Source organism: Armigeres subalbatus, chromosome 1 (assembly GCF_024139115.2).
Source record: "Armigeres subalbatus isolate Guangzhou_Male chromosome 1, GZ_Asu_2, whole genome shotgun sequence".
Taxonomy (NCBI): domain Eukaryota; kingdom Metazoa; phylum Arthropoda; class Insecta; order Diptera; family Culicidae; genus Armigeres; species Armigeres subalbatus.
Genome location: NC_085139.1, coordinates 165,884,691 through 165,899,233, shown reverse-complemented (window position 1 = coordinate 165,899,233; position 14,543 = coordinate 165,884,691). Strand labels below are relative to the sequence as shown.

The following is a 14,543-nucleotide window of genomic DNA, read 5'->3' as shown; positions in this document are numbered from 1 at the left end:
TGATGGTTTTATCGTTAAGTTTAATTTTTACTTGCAGTATCGTAATCCGTTTAATATCATCCGGTATCTCTTGAGTCTGTGGCAGGAATTAAATCGTTTATTCTTCGGAAAAAAATATTTATACTGTCAACTTACGTAGTGAAGCTTTTTGCGTTATGAAAAATATTTGATATTGAGTTTTTGATATCATTATTAGGTGACATAATTTCTGACAACGTTATATTTGTACATTTATGTATGTAATAACTTTTTCATTTCAATATGAACGACTTTTAAACGACACGAGAAAAGGATAAACGACACGATTTTGTTTTAATATACGGAACATACGTACGATTCGAAATGCAAAATAGTGATTCAAACTCATGGAAGCGAAATGTAAATGTTAAAAGCCCTTAATTGTTTTATTCATGTCATAACCTACTATTAAAGATGAGTAATTTATATAATCTATATTATAGTCGTCACTAGAATTCTAAACCAATTGTATTTTTACCTTTCTCGTACACCAAGGTAACTCTAAAACTCTCAACATTTATGTACTTATCTTAATCCAATTTGTTCGGATCCGGATCGGATGTCCAGATCGGACTATGGGATCAAAAGTTATGGCCAAAATACGATTTGTGTACAAAAAACACGCTAAGAAATTTTGACTCAATTTGTTTTTTAGTATATCTAATGTACGAGAAAGGCACAAACTTCGAAATTCTTCGTAATTTTAAGGGCATTTTGTGCAATTTCCGTCGAAAATTTCCCTCAGCTTTTTGGGAAATTTCACGGAATTTCGGCTGGAAATAGATAGAAAGAACAAATGTGTAAACAAATTTAAGGCGCTAATAATAGCATCAAGATGTGGAAAGTCGGCTGTAAACAAGAGCTCTAGGTTCATCGTTTTGCAATATGCCAGGTCTGCTTCCACAATAAAACAGGCACATGTTCTGCTGGAAACTTTTCAAGACTCACTTGTGTTTCGCCGAAACCATCATCCAACTTCAACCCCACAAGGCCGACATTAGCCCAACACTTTTCTCAGCATTTATCTTGTCCGTACAAGGTTGCTACATCAGTAATTACTATGCAAGGAAAATGTTATCCCATTAGTGACACTGAACTTGGTCCAACACACCTTGGCTGGATGGATGGATACAACAATGTTTACCCGAAAGTTCTAGTTACTCCATGAATCTTGTAGCAGAGCATAAATCTACCCCGATATCGTCTCTTATCTGGGCCACACTCGGAGCAAAGTGATGCTTGCGACAATATTGACCCATCCGATGCCGTAATCGTATAATATGAATAGCCTTCGTAGCTGGCCGGTGAAGGCTGTCGTCCTCGTCGTCGTCGCATGCCTGCAAGATTAGACTAATCTATTTATCTCCATGGAAGTGGCTGCCCAGTGAGCGCAAGTGTGCTGTACATTATTAATGAATGATCTGTGTGGCAGGGAATTCTTTATCGGATTCGTTTCTTCGGTGAGTGAACGATTGAGACTTTCATTGCTGTTTGCGCATTACAGTACCGAGGGAAAATATTGGGGCTGGCAATAATGTGGAAATGTTCGAGTCCAGTTTCCAGTGCTCGCGTTGTAGATGGACAAAATATATCTGCTGTACAATTAACACGTGCTATCATTTAAGATAATTACCATTTGTACAAGTTTTCTAAGCCAATATTTGAATGGCGATTCAAAAGTTGATGTTTAGCATGCCTAAATCTTGTATATAAAATTTGATTTTTTTTTTCAACAGTGCCTGCTTGAACTATGGAATTTGACAATTAAGTGTAAATGGCCTAAGTCAAATAACAGTTATTATACATTTGAAGAACTAGGTGATGATAACGAAATTGTGATGTCAGATAATTTTGTTCGGTAATGTATGTCGAATAAATGTCTGGCATACCACCAGAAGCGTTTGTTATGAAAATAAACAACTCAACAACAAATAAAGCTGAGGATTTATGTTTGCTGGTTTGCCGTGGTTTCGACCAGAGTATCTTTTGTTTCATACTAGCTAACCCGGCGAACTATGTCTCGCCCAAAACTGATCAATTTGCTGATATATTTTTTACTTACACAATTTATCTAAAAAACAAACCGGTTTTTCAAAATATTTTTTTCTTTTTTTGACATTATTTTATCCTGACACTTTTCGAAATAATCTAGTAGCCAAACCAAAATCAACAAAAATCGATCTTTCCATTATCTGATGATAATGTCAACTTAGATGACATGATTTGAAATTATCATACAAAATGCACGACAAACCATTTCATCGGAGTGATTTTATTTCGATTGTCAATTTTTTTCAACTTCATCGTAAATAAAAAAAGAAAGGGATATAAATTAGCAAAAATTGAGCTGTCTATTCTTGAGTCATGCGCGATCGTACAAATGCCAACTTTGTTATTTATATATAGATGATCAAAATTGAAAAAAATCATGCAAAATTGTACGAAAAACGAAATTGTACATTTCAACGAAAAGATTGGGCATTGATCTGCAAAGTATTCCATTTCATCTTAACATTTTTCCTCGTAAATAGAAGAAGAAAAGGGATATAAATTAGCAAAATTGGGCTGTATATTCTTGAGTTTATGCGCGGTCGTACAAATGCCAACTTTGTTTTATATATATAGAAGATAAAAACTCAGCAAAATATTCAACCAAAATTATGTTTCAGTAAATCCTTTTTACCGGGCTTAGTTAATTTAGATAACGAACTGGAAGAATATTCTCTTCGTTCTAACATGTATTGGTTGTAGATCTCCTATTGCAACCGTTCCAAATATGTGCAAACTGTGCAAACGATTGGTGGAAAAGAAACTGATTTTTTACTTTATCTGTTCGATCCACAGTCATGTAGGAGCCGCGCTGAATTTTCAATTTTGATCTTGATCTTAACTAAGTAGGGTGATTCGCCAAATGTTGAACGGAAAATTTCTTCACCTATTGTTGAACGTTAATTTATTAATTTCGTTTCGACCCGTTAAATTCCAAAACTTTTGTCAGCAATAACTAGCTTTTAACGGAATGAAACGGAATTTCGAAATGAATTTTCATCAATACCAAACTTCACATAGTAAAAAAAATCGACTGCATCACTGGATAGCACCATAGAGGAGGTTTAGTGCACTAACCTGTTTAGTCTGACATAAAATTGTTGCAATAAATCCGTAAATTAAGGCGTAAAAGTTGAAATGCTATTCAAATGACATCATGTCAAATGAATCTTGACATTTAAAGGATATTTTGATTGATTGTCCCAGATTTTATATATAGAGTAAAGTACTGTTGTATAAAAAGGTACAACCATTCAGGCGTTATGTGTTTGTTGAAAAAATCATGAAATTGGCAAGACATTAGGAGAAGTAAATATTGATCAAACTGATCTAATAACATAATATACTGAATGTCGTAGCCAAGCAAATCCGTCTTCCGATTTACCGATTTACTTGATCAACGAAAACAAGCGCGGAACACCGAAGGATAATTCGCATGTTCACGTCTCAAAAACATAACACTGAATGATCGTTTTCGTTCATTTTCACCGTTCGAAACATCTAGAATTCCTGTCAGCCTACTGAGGTTGAATTTCAATTTTCTTCTCATTAACTTCTTAGTATGCTGGCATTTCAAATGCCAACTACGATTGAATTTCAAATTCATTATCATTTTTTTCTATTAATGTCATTTTTAATTCCAAATCCAATCCAAATCCAATTCAAATCCAATCTAAATCCAATCCAAATCCAATCCAAATCCAATCTAAATCCGATCCCAATCCAATTCAAATCCAATCCAAATCCAATAATCAATTTCGGCTAATACTTCAACAAAACCAGCAGATGGCGGAGCAAAATGCGCGGCTCATGGCTATGATGGAACGTTTCAACATTCAAGAAGCGCCATCCAGACCGGCAAGCAGCCCAGAATTTATTATTGAAACTCTGGCGTCCAACATCCGAGAGTTTTGTTACGATCCGGAGAATGGTCTAGTATTCAGAAGAACGATCGCGCGATTTGCCGAAATTTTGTGTTCTGCATTACGCGGACGGGATTAAAAGTTAATTAGTTCAGTGCGTGTTGGCTCTTGGTTCAGTGTCAGAATTATTGAGCAGAGGTAAGGTTTTGATAAACTGTAAATTTACTTAAATACGCACGCACACACAAAAGCACACACACACATTCACTACACATATAAACCCACACACACACACACACACACACACACACACAGGGAGTCTTCCCTGAAGCATGGAAAAGGCAGAGCTTGGTCCTATTGCCAAAGGCGGGAAAACCACCGGGGGATCCGTCGGCATATAGACCAATATGCCTGCTTGATACGGCGGGGAAGGTGCTCGAGAAGATCATCCTCAACAGGTTGTTGATACGCACGGAGGGTGCGGATGGTCTATCGAGTAACCAGTTTGGCTTCCGAAAGGGTAAGTCGACCGTAGACGCTATCTTGTCGGTTACCAAATCCGCGGAGATAGCTATCCAGCGTAAGAGGAGGTTTTGAGCAGTAGTGACTCTCGAGACGTGAGGAATGCATTCAATAGTGCCAGTTGGGCAGCTATTGCAGATGCGCTCCTGCGTCTTGGAATTCCCGAGTACCTGTACAAGATTCTCGGAAGCTACTTCCAGAATCGAGTACTGGTATACGACACGGAGGCGGGTCGGAAGTGCGTTGACATAACCTCAGGGGTTCCGCAAGGTTCCATACTGGGTCCGGTGTTATGGAACGTCATGTACGGCGGTGTCTTGAGGTTGAAGTTCCCGGTGGGCGTGGTAATCGTCGGCTTCGCTGACGATATTACGCTGGAGGTCTACGGCGAATCGATCGAAGAGGTGGAGTTGACTGCAGCCCACTCGATCGCAATTGTGGAGGAGTGGATGAGTTCCAGGAAGTTAGAGCTGGCTCACCACAAGACTGAGGTGGTTGTTGTTAACAACCGAAAGTCGGAGCAGCAAGCGGTGATAAGGGCAGGCAACTGCACGATCACCTCTGAACGCTCAATCAAACTCTTGGGGTAATGATCGACGATAAGCTCACCTTTGGTAGCCACGTCAATTACGCCTGCAAGCGTGCCTCCACAGCTATAGTGGCATTGTCCCGGATGATGTCCAATAGCTCTGCGGTTTATGCCAGCAAGCGCAAGCTTCTGGCTAGCGTTGCTCTGTCTATACTGAGATATGGGGGCCAGCTTGGGGCACGGCCCTGCGTTTTAACTGCTACAGAACGAAGTTAGAAAGTACGTATAGGCTCATGTGCGTATAGTTGCGAGCGCGTACCGTACCGTGCAGCACGATGCACTTTGCGTCATCACCGGTATGATGCCTATTGACATCGTTATCGGTGAAGACATAGAGTGCTTTGAAATGCGCGGCACGAGAGGCATCCGTAGGACTGTCAGGTTGGCCTCAATGGTCAAATGGCAGCGTGCGTGGAACAGTTCCACTAAGGGTAGATGGACACATAGGTTGATACCGGAGATAGGTACGTGGGTCAAGAGGCGCCATGGGAAATCACTTTCCACCTGACCCAGGTCCTTACAGGCCATGGTTGCTTCAGACAGTACCTACACCGGTTCGGACACTCGGCCTCGCCTGAGTGTCCGGTGTGCGTTGGTTTAGAGGAAACGGCGGAACACGTGTTGTTCGTGTGCCCGCGTTTTCGCACATGCGTGACCACATGCTTGCCACATGTGGTCTGGACACCACCCCGGACAACCTAGTTCGGAGGATGTGTAAAGATGAAGTTGGCTGGAACGCCGTTTTATCGGCTATCGTCCAAATCGTCTCGGAGCTACAGAAGGTGGCGCGTGGACTCGAGGGATGGTTAGTTCAGGCGCAAATAAGAGGTGGTCCAAGGGTTCGGAGTCGGCTTCATGGGTCATACCGGTGCCCTGTGGTCGAACTCGATCCTTTTATCGAACAAGTGGCCGCGTGGGCCGGGCGGGTTCCGAGCCCGAGGACGGAAAGGGGTCCTCGTCAAGGCTGGGGCAGGCGTAGGCACCGTGTCGGCAAGTCCCTCTGTGTGCTGGCGAATAGGCCCTATCGCAGAAAGGTCAATTTGGGGTGCACGCGGCATCATCATTCTTGATACCAGTCGTGCAGAGGGAAGCAGGCGCGAAGTCAACCTTTCCCACCTTCCGAGGACATAGAGCGTGGTAAGGCCACCTGGAAAGCCGGCAACGCTCTGGCACGATACCATGGTGTTCTTCTAAAAAGCGAGTTACGATGTTCGATGCTGCAAGGACACGCAGCTAACCTCGAGGGTGCGTTATGCACTGGCCCCCTTTGAAGCATTACTTTCTGGTTGTACCGAAGGGACGATGGGCTTGGCGGCAATGGAAACGGTTTAGCTGGTCGGGGATGCAGTCCTGCCTCCCTCATTGGAGGTGGCCCCTAACCCAGCACTTCCTGGTCAACCCAGGATGTCTGTTGAGCAGATTCCCCCTCCATTGTTTAGGAAGAAAAAAAAAAAACACACACACACACATAAACAAACTTATATACATTATACATAAATACGCACACGATTTTTATTATATATAGATTAGGTATCTATATTATTGGAAGCGTTTGGTACGGGAGGTCCACGCTTTCTTCCTTTCCCCTCGATTCCAAGCTATTAAGTGACTTTAGGTATTCTTGAAGTCGCTCAATATCTAGGAGTCATCTCTGCGGTACATACTGCGTAGTTGGCCTGGCCATATTAAAAGAAAAATGACGGAATTCAGAAACCGTCATTTTCCAGGATGCTTTCAAGTATTGGCTACGCAAGTATGAGATAAGATTAGATTAGATTAGATCCGGAGAATGGTCTAGTATTCGACCGGTGGTACTAGAAGTATAAAGATCTTTTCCTGAAGGATGGTGTTAATCTGGACGATTCAGCGAAGGTCCGTCTACTTCTCAGAAGCCTCAGCGTTAGCGTGTGAAAATAAGTCTCCAATTTGACACAGCGTCCGATATTACAATCTTTTCAAAGCAAACATGGAAGAATCTAGGATCCCCGGAACTGGAGCCCACAAGCAGTGAAGCTAAAACGGCATCCCGAAAGCGTTTGAATATAATTGGAGAACTTTCCTGTCCAATCGATTTTGGAGGTGTTGTTTAAGATGGCACCTGTTTCGTGACCGTTCATCCTAATCTCAATTTGTTTGGTCTCGATTGGATTGAACTATTCAACCTTTCGTAAAAGCCTCTCTCTGTGATCTGCAATCAAGTTCGTTCCACATTGTCCGCAATTCAACACTATAAAACAGCTTTTCCGAACGTATTTAAGGACACACTCGGTCATTGCAAGAAGACAAAAGTTAAGTTGTACCTCAAGCAAGAATCACGTCCTGTTTTTAAGCCGAAGCGTCCAGTTCCATGGGGCCCTCCTTAGCCGTGCGGTAGGACGCACGGCTACAAAGCAAGACCATGCTGAGGATGGCTGGGTTCGATTCCCGGTGCCGGTCTAGACAATTTTCAGATTGGAAATTGTCTCGACTTCCCTGGGCATAAAAGTATCATCGTGTTAGCCTCATGATATACGAATGCAAACATGGTAACCTGGCTTTGAAACCTCGCAGTTAATAACTGTGGAAGTGCTTAATGAACACTAAGCTGCGAGGCGGCTCTGTCCCAGTGTGGGGATGTAATGCCAATAAGAAGAGTCCAGTTCCATTCACGTCGATAGCAAAAGTCAACACCGAGTTGGATCGTTTGGAGCAGTCAGGAATTATTACACCCGTCGAGTTTTCGCAGTGGGCGGCGCCTATCGTTACAGTAAAGAAACCGAATGGCAAAGTTCGCATTTGTGCCGATTATTCGACAGGTTTAAACGCTGCACTAGAAGCAAATAATTACCCTTTGCCTGTTCCGGACGATATATTTACAAAGTTGAACGGATGCAAATTTTTCAGCATCATCGATTTATCTGATGCCTATCTTCAAGTTGATGTTGATGACGAATCAAAGGAACTCCTCACAATCAATACGCATGATAGCGGACATCGAAGGAGTTGAATCGTTCCTGGACGACATCATAGTTTTTAGTGAAACTGAGATCGAGCATCATAAGCGCCTTGAAGCCCTTTTTCAAGCGTTTGGAAGAATACGGTTTCCATCTTCGAAAAACCAAATGTGCAGCATTTTACAGCGTGAAATAAAGTATCTGGGTCACATCGTTGGTGAAAAAGGGCTACGTTCAGACCCATCGAAGATTGAAGCTATTGTTAAGATGCCAGCACCAACCGATGTCACAAGTCTACGGTCGTTCTTGGGTGCTATTAATTTTTATTCAAAGTTTGTGGAACAAATACATCAACTACGAAAACCTCTCGATGTGCTTCTGAAAAAGAATATCCAGTTCAATTGGTCTTCGACGTGTCAACACTCTTTCAACAAGATTAAACAAATCCTGCAATCCGATCTACTACTTACTCATTATGACCCTCATCTGGAAATCATTATCGCTGCGGATGCCTCAAAATCTGGTATTGGTGCAGTTGCTATGCATCGATTTCCCGACGGTAATTTGAAAGCAATCGCTCACGCTTCTCGCACACTCAATCAAGCTGAAGCCGGATACAGTCAGATCGAGAAAGAAGGTCTTGCTATAGTTTTTGCAGTCACGAAATTCCATCGGATGGTTCTGGGCAGGAAGTTTACTCTACAAACCGACCATCAACCTTTGCTGAGAATTTTTGGTTCCAATCCAATCAAAATCCAATCCAAATCCAATTCGAATCTAATCCATATCTAATCCAAATCCAATCCAAACCAATCCAAACCAATCCAAACCAATCCCAAACCAACCAAACCAATCCAAACCAATCCAAACCAATCCAAACCAATCCAAACCAATCCAAACCAACCAAACCAATCCAAACCAATCCAAACCAATCCAAACCAATCCAAACCAATCCAAACCAATCCAAACCAATCCAAACCAATCCAAACCAATCCAAACCAATCCAAACCAATCCAAACCAATCCAAACCAATCCAAACCAATCCAAACCAATCAAACCAACCAAACCAATCCAAACCAATCCAAACCAATCCAACCAATCCAAACCAATCCAACCAATCCAAACCAATCCAAACCAATCCAAACCAATCCAAACCAATCCAACCAACCCAATCCAACCAATCCAACCAAACCAATCCAAACCAATCCAACCAATCCAAATCCAATTCAAACCAATCCAAACCAATCCAAATCAATCCAAATCCAATCCAAACCAATCCAAACCAATCCAAACTGATGTAATTTTTTAAGACTTTTCTTCATTTTTTTTGCCATATTATTTTCTCGCGTTCTCTTTCTCTTTCTATATGCCCTTATCATATCACGGCTTATCTTTTTTTGCCGTTCTCTTTTCCAACTCAGGCTTACCATTATTTTTTTTGCCTTTTATATAGCATGGCTTACCATTATGTTTTGCCATTTTTTCAGACTGAGGCTTACCACTATTTTTTGCCATGTCTCGTCTGGGGTTTACCTTTTTTTTATCATTTTTTTTTGCCACATTTCTCACGTCGGAGGCTTACCATATTTTTTTGTCTCATTCAGCATTTCTTCTACTGCTGACCTTTCATACCTTGTAGGGAGCAACGACTACGTCATTGTCGTAGCCAAGCAAATCCGTCTTCCGATTTGCCTTTTACCAACGAAAACAAGCGCGGAACACCGAAGGATAATTCGCATGTTCACGCCTCAAAAACATAACACTGAATGATCGTTTATTTTCACCGTTCGAATCATCTAGAATTCCTGTCAGCCTACTGGGATTGAATTTCAATATTCTTCTCATTAGCTTTTTAGTTAGGCATTTCAAATGCCAACTACGATTGAATTTCAAATTCGTTATCATTTTTTCTATTAATGTCATTTTTAAATATTTAAGTTTATTCCATTATTTTTATCATGAAATAAGAAATACGTTCCACTTTATCCATCAATGTAACCAACAAATGCAAATGCATTTTTCAGACTCACTTTATTCCCCACACTGAATATAACGCAACAATAGTAAAGCTCAAACTGGATTATGCGAAGGCTTGGCTTTCCGTGATGAGATCTACCTAAAAACAGATGGTTGTTCTCACGTAAGTGACACTGAAAAATGCCTTATAATTGAGGTCGAAATACGTTTCAGCAAAGTTACAATTAAGTGGTGGAATCAAATGGCATTGTACTAACTCATCCTATGACAAATGAATTTAGTCGTAGCGTAGCGGAAAAGAAATTCCATAAAGTAGGCACGATTTTCGTTTATTTTCCAAATATGATGTATTTTGTCTTTTCTTATACAACAGCGCAAAAAAGCCTTACCTCCAAACGAAAAAAAATGAGCTGGTGTTTCATTTAAAATGTTATTGATCGCGAAAAAAGCAAATCAATAAAAATCCGCGTAAAAATGAAAATTTCGTTTTGTTTCGAAAAATTTCGAATGAAATAAAAAAATTAAAATTTTGCCAGGAAAATGTTTGTTATCGCATACCCTAATTAACAATAGGCAAGAATTTTAGTTGTTCAACATTTGACGTCAAAATTTGATAAAATAAAATCAACATTAATTTTTGAACTTACAGCAAGCAACCAAAAAAATGCGCTCGTACCTTTAACAGGGTTAGGGACAAAAGGTCGGAAGACAAAAGGTCGAAAGGACAAAAGGTCGAAAGACAAAAAGCCGAAAGACAAAAGGTTGAAGGGACAAATGGTCGAAAAGGACAAAAGGTCGAAAGGGACAAAAGGTCGAAAGGGACAAAAGGTCGAAAGGACAAACCGTCGAATGGGACAAAACGTCGAACGGGACAAAAGGTCGAAAGAAACAAAAGATCAATAAGATCCAATGCTCAAAAGGGACAAAAGGTCGAAATAGACAAGAAACTGAAACAGAGAGAATCAATCTCGCACCAGAGTTGCCCTATACAATTGGCAAAACTCTGTTCTTTTATTTTTCACAATTTTTAACAATTAAATAAAGTTTGTTCAGTGAGTACAACTAATAGATGGATGTTGAGTTTTCTATATGTCACTTCGATTTGTCAAAATCAAATACACCAGCGTATATTACACGCCCGTGTATTTTCAATGCGTGCGCTTGCGTGGCTACGTGCACTATTTTGACAGATCGAAGCGACATTCAGAAAACCTAGATTTTCATCTATTATTTGCACTCATTGAAAGAATTTTATTTAATTGGTAAAAATAGCTTAAAATAAAAGAACAACAGAACTATCTTGATATTCATAATATTGTTTCATAGTAATTACTCCTTCTTTGAAAATTGCTCATTCTTCAACTTTGATTGATGTGATGAGTATGTTATTTCTACTTGAAGTTAATTTCATTTCATAAATTATTTCGGAATACACCCAACTTGTTATCAACTTGTTCTTGATCGACCTTTTATCCCTTTTGACCTTTTGTCCTTTTCGACCTTTTGTCCTTTTCGACCTTTTGTCCCTTTTCGACCTTTTGACCTTTTCGACCTTTTGTACCTTTCGACCTTTTGTCCTTTGACATTTTGTCCCTTTCGACGTTTTGTCTTTTCGACCTTTTGTCCTTTCGACCTTTCGTCTTTCGACCTTTTGTCATAGATTCCCTTTAATAAATTGTGTACTAAGTAATATTATTTTCTTGGTTGATCCATGTTTTGACAACGACCTAAATAACTTTCTTACGATATTTTCAGCCATATGACCTATTCGAGTGTTCGGCCAAACTGCATTCTCGGCCAAATGGCCCTTTCTGTCAAACGTTCATTTCGGACAAATGGCATTTTCAGCTATTTCCGTTCATATAAAAGTCTTTGTCGTTATGGTAGAATGGCGCGTTTGTGAAAGGCAGAGTGTTACAATTAACCCTTTATAAGACAGACGAATCTAAACAATAAATTAACAAAAACAACAACAGGACACAATGTTGACATGGCATTAAACTCAAATGTATGTTTGTCATACATTAAACAGTTCAGAAACATTGAAAAATTGGTGGCAATATAGTTGCCACTGCCCGGCAAGCGAGACAACATTGACAAAATAAATAAAAGATTTTAAAAATTAGGTTTTATGTTAAACCAGTCAAATTAAGGCACGTTACATTTTTTAGTGAAGAGTCCTAGTTGGAAAACGCATTATAAGCGAAAACATTTTTTTTGCGCTTTCGTTCCCAAGGGGGGACCCTTGGGAAAAAAACACAATTTCGTCAAAAATCTAAAAACAAAATATACAGAAAGGCAAAGCTTTTTTCACGCTAATCACGTTATAATCTAACACAGGAGATTCAAAATAATTAATACCAATACCAATACCAATCTTTGTCGGTTTTAACGAATTATAACTGAAAATCCTTCTTCCACTCAAAACTTACGATCTGTTCGTAAAAAAACTGTTCTCAAATTGACATTTCAATTTTTTTATGGCTCAAATTCATCTGGGGTGTTACTAGGAAGCAAATAAAGCCACTACATGGGAAATTATAAGCAGAGCTCTTGTTAATAAATAGAAAAAAAATATAATTTGTTGGTGGCAATATAGTTGCCACTGCCTTATAAAGAATTAACAAAAAGTGACGTTTCTTCCTTCAATAAAATCACCACAACCTGATGTAGACAGATCCCTCAAACGAAATGATCTCATCGTTAATGGAGGGCCATACACACAAGGAGAAAATCTTAGTGACTACGTAAAATCATGGTGTCATTCTCTAGGTTAAGGTGAGCATGGAATGCCTCTAGTTGATGTACGCTGCTTGTAAAAGCCTGAAATCAATATTGGCGCCGCTCCGATCATCTTGCTTCAGTTTGCGTTCAATACCCAGAGAAACGATTTCTATTCTCGATATCTACGATCTCGTAATCTCTGTTTAACTCAAATTGGCTTTTCGTTGAAAAAGAGAGTGTACGTAAACGAGAATCTTACTCCGGCAGCTTGAGAGATACGTGCCAAAGCTCTTCAGTTCAAGAAAGATGGAAAAGTCCGTTCAGTCAGTGTATGTGATGCTAGTCGATGGAATTTCGGAGAAAGCGCCTCCAGCCCCTCCACCCCTCCACCGCCGGATGCGCAGCATATGCGGTAGCGTATTGGGGAACGCGTCTTATCGTCACGGTTGCCTGATGACGACTGATAACTTGTTCTTCTCGTAGACATTCCTCCAACGGACCCGTCTTAATGCCAACTGAACAATGCAACGAACAATGGATGCACGACACGGACAAACGGACACAATGGACTCACGATGAGATGGACTGGCAACGACAACAATAATGGTAATGGAAATCTAAAAATAGATTCTGTGTGGATTCTGTTCAGCAGAATACCACAGTAGATCTCGGCACAGTAGCGGTTAAGTAACACAGAGTGCCTAACAAATAAAGAAAGGAATAAAAAAAAGCGATGACTACCGTGAATGACCTACATATGCTGTGCCGCAACGATTCACCTTTCCTAGGGTAAGACGGTATAATATGCCCCCCCCTAAGACAAGACTTTGATAACTTTTTACTTTTCAACGCAATTTATGCTTTTTGTTATTTGGTAGTCCAGGAAGTCGCAAATGCATAGCCCGTGAGTAGTCATATAAAAATATTACAGATAACACGTAATAAAACTTTTTGAAAAGTCGTGAAAACATGGATTTCAAAAAGTACCTGGGCAATACGCCCCACCACATTCGAAGACGTTTCATAGCCCTTTATTAGTATTTTATCAATTCCATAATAAAAAGGTTACAAATCCTTATGTGCTTGATATCGTAAAAAACATAGCGCTAAAACTGCTATGCTTAAAGTTTTTGACGATATTGGGTTTATCTTAGATAAAGGAAAACCGGTATCACTTATTTTGTTGGACTTTTCTAAAGCTTTCGATACCGTTTCGCACAGAGTAATGTTAAAAAAACTGCAACACAATTTTACCCCTTTTGCCAAAAGGGGTTTTTGCCAAAATGGGTCTAGCGAGGTCCCCTATTAAAGAGGGGGCGAGTGGAGTGACGGCTGCTGCTATTGGCAGTACCGAAGAATCTCCAGTGGTGGTGGGGAGTAGCCCTGCCTGCACGCCTGATGAGCCACTACCAGGGATACGGGTGGTGGCCGAGCAACTCGACGAGATCATCGAGTTCGTAAGCGGCAGGCAGAACACCAACAAGGAGCTTAAGCAGAGCCTGTTGGTGCTCCGGCAAGCTGTTCGTGTCGCAAGACAAGAACAGGACGCTTATATCAGGCGTGTAGCGGCAGCAGAGAAGGTAGCCAAAGGTACGCAGACCAAGGCCCTCTCCTCCCCTAGCGGTGTTACTGCGGTGAAAGAGGCGACCGCCCTTACGGCCAGTGAGGGCAAGAAAACGCCAAGATCGAAGCGACCCAAACGCGCTACCATTAAGGCGAAGCGTCGCCTGGATGGTGCACCGGAGCCTGAAGGGCGTGTGCCCAAGAAGGTAAAAGGCACTAGACAGGCACAAGTTGCTTAGCCACAAGCTGGCCCCAGCCAGCCATCGGTACTCGCCGAAGGGGATGCGAATCCTTGGCAACTGGTCA

General features: G+C 40.7%; 1 protein-coding gene across 1 annotated transcript in view; it reads left to right on the top strand.

Moving 5' to 3' along the window:
- The window catches only part of LOC134205491 (acetylcholine receptor subunit alpha-like), a 710,869-nt gene that overhangs the window by 610,404 nt on the left and 85,922 nt on the right, over positions 1-14,543 (top strand). The gene's annotated exons all lie outside the window — the stretch shown is intronic.